Genomic DNA, 4,904 nt, shown 5'->3' with positions numbered 1-4,904 from the left:
AACAATTGGAACTATCTCGCCGGCAGAAGAAATAGGACTCCCGGGCAGATCAGGTACAAGCTCCCCAGGGCAAGAAAGAAGCAATGTATTGACAAACAGTAAGGATAACTAACTACATCTATCACTTCCACTTATGGCCTTTCATTGAGAGCAAATGGCCTGAAAACTAGTTCCGGCACCAATAGAAAAAGAAGAAAGAGGCTTTCTTTTCTTTACTTTACCTGTCAAGCTCAGGGAATATCAGAAAAGGATTTCATTGACTCGACTGTAAAGGAATAGGGAATGTTGATTCTCCCTTCTCCCTATTTATTCACTGTAAACTCGAATTAAGCTTGATTTCCTCTTTCCTTCCTGATTCTGCTTTTCTTTTCTTTACTCTACCTGTCAAGTTTAGGTAATAAATAGAGTCAAAGGTTTAGGTTCATGAGCAAATCTTTCTTTCATTTTCAAAATCTTTCAAGCTTCATCAAAGGAAAGAAAAGAGAAGAGACTGAGTTCAACAAACACCCACTGACACAATCTCGGGCCGTACTTTCTTCTCGAATTCCTCTGTCTTCCCGGAGCTACCTGTCTTTGAACTTCATTCCTCAATTGATAGATTGAGCTTTCATTTCACACTTCCTCCTAAATCTTCCATATTCCCTACTGGGTGAGCCTCACGACTTCCCTTTCACTCCGGACTAGCTTCGCCTGCGATAAATTGAACAAGTGACTCACTTCTCTAGAGCTTGACTAGAAACTAGAAAGAGCTTTGACTTCGTTCAGTGCGCTGCCTAGAATTCGATTCTTGACTGGTGCTATCTATAAACCAACAATCTAAAGCCTTGAGCAGAATCTGAGCTTTCGCTTCTATTGGTCGATTTAGCTTCAACTTATTCATTCAATTTTGTTATTGTTTTTCACTTATTTATTAGATTTCAAATTCTTCTTGTTTGTTGAAGATTTTCGGGCCCCGCTTTGACTTCTTTTATTCTTGCTTCTATCTTGAGTACCTATTGAAAGTGAGAATTGAATTATCGAAGGTACGTTGGTAAACTACCTGGCTAACACTCGTGAGAAAGGTCTTTGACTAAACCTGCTAACAAAAAGGGTGTGGTTTGACTGGGGGGTAAACCACCTAGAATGACTATGGCTTGCTTGTTATTAAAAACTGATGAAAGGTAGATTGGCTTGCCTCAATGATAGCTAAATCTTTCATATTGAATTGACCACCTATAGTAGACAGACTAAAGATAAAGAGTAGCCCTGCTTCTTCTTCTTCGCTCCCTCTCCTAAGATTCTCTGTTTCGTGGCCGATAACTCGATTCGAGATTAGAAAGCCCAGCTCCTTTGAGCAAGTTCACTATGAATTGCATTACCTTCTATATATCTCTCGCCTATTCCTTTCCGTTAACTATTTATTGAGATATCTCACACCATCCTATAACTAGCCTTACCGCAAATATCAAGCGAGGAGAACTATTTTGAATTACCCGACTATCGGCTTACTCTTAGAGTGTAGAGTGACTCTTCTCCGGAAGCTTCTAGCCAGTCTGGTCTGACTATTTATTCTAGATAGGGGTCAAGCAAATACTGGAACTGCTGGCAAAGCGGTCCTTTCTTCAAACACTAATGTGGTAGGAACACATTCTTCGAGCAGTATTTTGACTTGAAAGAAAGTCAAAGCTATAGGCTAGTTGCAGTGCCATCTGAATCTTCTAGTTTGCCGCGGACTCTACTCTTAGCCTTTCTCTCACCGCTAACGTAGTTCTACTTCTATTATTTCGTTTTTCTTTCTTTAAACCTATCATGATGTTATTGTTATAATCTGATATTCTATTCATTCGATAATAAATCCATACTAGATTCGTTGGGATAGATATATATAACCCAACCGATATAAAGAATGCTACCATCAAACTTAAACCAACATCAACCAAGCATTTCTGAATCTTAAAGATAGTACTTCTTTCGGTCATTCATCAAAAGGAAACACTTGTTTGGAATTTGCTGAATTGAGCCAAATTTGGGATTCTTTCTTCATTTGAATTCGAAGTCGAGTCTATTTCTCTTTCGTTATTCAAAGAAAATCACAAAGAAAAAGAAAATAGATTTGATACCTTGTCTAGAACTCATGTTTGAAAGAAATATTCGATCACATAGAGTCATGAAGTTCAGTGGGTTAATTCAAAATTCACAGTTGATAAATGACAAAAAAGAAAGAAAGCCTCGACTCCTCTTTTTGATCTTGCATCTATAGTCTTTTTACCCTGGTGGATTTCTCTCTTATTTACTAAAAGTATGGAATCTTGGGTTATGGTCGAATGCTGGTCAATCCGAAATTTTGTTGAATGATGAAATCTTCTATAAAAGTTCATAGAATTGGTGGAGGAAATCCTCTTTTCGGACGAAATGATCAAAGAAAGAATTCGGAGACACATCTACAATCCTATAGCCTATAGGAATCCACAAAGAAAGGATCCAATTAATCAAGATACATAAGGAGGGTCGTATCCATACGATTTTGCAGTTCTCAACAAATAGAATATGTGTTATTATTCTAAACGGTTATTCTATTTTAGGGAATGAAGAACTTGATATTCTTATGGGCTCAAGAATTCCTATCTAATTTCAGTGATACAGTCAAAGCTTTTTGATTCCTTTATTAAATTAACCGATTTATGTATCGGATTTCATTCGCCCCACGGTTTGGACTAATGATTGGTTCTGTCTACAAAGATTTTGGGTTTATTCTGATCAAATTATATCAGGTCTTGTTTCCACTTTTCCAGTTATTCTCGATACTAGACTATTTGCAAATCTTGGATTTTCCGTTATTTAAATCGTCTATCTTCGTCACTTGTAGCTTGTAGTTATTTCTCATTCAATGAATGATTGATAAATGATCTATCTACCGATATTATGAAAATCAAAGGCGAATGTTTCAGACTTTGTAGTTCTACATAAACTCAAATCCTATATTGAGGATTTTCATAGTTTTCATCCTAGAGAAGCGACTGGGCATATTGTATGTGCCAATTTCCATTTAGCTAGTAAGCCCGGTGGGATATTGAGGTTCCACAAGCAGTACTTCCGGATACTGTTCAGTGTTCGAATTCCTCTTATGATAAGCTGCAAGTGAAACAAGTTCTTGCTAATGGTAAGAAAGGGGGGTTTGAATGTGTGGGTTGTTCTTATTTTACCGGAGGGGTTTGAATTAGCTCTTTGCGATCGTATTTCTACTGAGATGAAAGAAAAGATAGGCAATTTGTCTTTATAGTGAAATCGCCTTTCCTTTCTATTTTCATTCCCTTCGCTTCATCTTTCCCTTACCTTGACCTTCACATGAATGGATTGATTGGGGAAGGAATGCTGTCTGAGAGTCTGATTCTGCTTTCACTCTTCTCAAGAAAGGAGGCCACAAAACAAAGGGGAGTGCTTGCTTTTCCTGTTAGAGATGCTTAATAAGAGCTCTGCAGATCTTTTCATGATAGAGGAAGGGTCCGAAGGAGATTGCAAATCCAGACCTAGCATCGAATGAAAGAACTTGCTGACAAAGACAGAACTGAGAGAGTGAAACTGATTGGGTTTATCTCAGGCTAAGGCCAACTAAGCTGCATTCAGTCAAGGTTCAAGCCCTGGCTAACTTGACTTAAATGTTGAAACAACTCTCCTTTTCTTTCGTTAGCTCACTTAATAGCTCATCGGACCAGGAGACCGGTAAGCCAAGAGCAGAGAGTTTTTGATAGGCTTAGGGCTGATAGGCTTAGAGCTCCTACGTTCACAAGGGTTATTCCAACAAGACTAAAGAACATCTGGACTAGGCCCGCCCACTTACTGATTCAACAAGGCTTACTGATATGCCATCATTACGTATATGATCACTCTTCTAAGAACGGTTCCTCTTCCAGCAGCCCTTAGACCACTCTCGTCTTTTCACCTTTGATATTTCTGCTATTGAATTTGAATCAGGGATTCATACTAAGTAAGGAAAGCTTTTGAATTGATCTGCAAGCTTAGAACTAGTAGCAAGTTTTCAAAAAGAACCTAGAATCTGATTTTATTTCAACGAATACGATTAGAAGTTGTTTGAACTCCTACTACTCTTAGATTAACTAGATTAAGGCATAATGTAAACCTTGTCCTATTCCATGCTTCTGATTCAATTGCTCACAGTGGCAAAGAGCCTTTTTCTATTAGTTCCACAGCGGATTCTGTAAAAGTGGATTCGATTCCCTCCATCCATCACATTTATCGGTTTTGATTGAGCAACTAGGTATTGCACCTTCACGTTTTCGCCAGGCTCCCTCACTTCTTGTTCTACCCGGTCTAACCTAAGAAGATGTGCCAAAGAGCTTATTCGAGAACACTTCTTTCATAAACAACCTATCCGCTCTTCCTGGTGCTCTCACTTCCTTGCTTCGAGGAGCATAATGCTGCGTAGTTGAAGGGGACAGAGATGTAGAGATGGCGAACCACTACCGCTAGGTGCTAAGGCTTCAACAAGTGAATGAGGAAGACCGATGAATAGACCGCCTTTCCCAACAAAGGGAAGGGGGAAGAGTTCTACCAAACAACGGCTTACATAAAGGAAAGAAGAGCTGCTTGCGCTGAAGGACAAACTAGAGGAAATGAATGAGTATTACTGCTGCGAAGAAGATCAATGGAGAGGCTTCGAAGCCAACGATTATAAGTTCTCTATTCCACTTCATATTGAAAGAAGGAGTCTGGAAGATCGTACCAAGAAGTATAAAGAAATACTGAGCAAAGGTATGGCTCCCTTAACGCAGTTCCTTAGAGAGGAAGAAAAGCAAAGAGTAGATCAAGACTTCGATCGCCAGTGGCAGGGGAGGCACTATACTTTGCTAAACAAATAAGGTGCCAAGAAGCAATAGAGCCCACTAAAGAAAGAGTTTCAACCCAGT

The sequence above is a fragment of the Cucurbita maxima genome, unplaced genomic scaffold (assembly GCF_002738345.1).
Source record: "Cucurbita maxima cultivar Rimu unplaced genomic scaffold, Cmax_1.0 Cma_Scf00062, whole genome shotgun sequence".
Taxonomy (NCBI): Eukaryota; Viridiplantae; Streptophyta; class Magnoliopsida; order Cucurbitales; family Cucurbitaceae; genus Cucurbita; species Cucurbita maxima.
The sequence above is the reverse complement of the archived record's forward strand: the minus strand, read 5'-3'. Positions refer to the sequence as shown.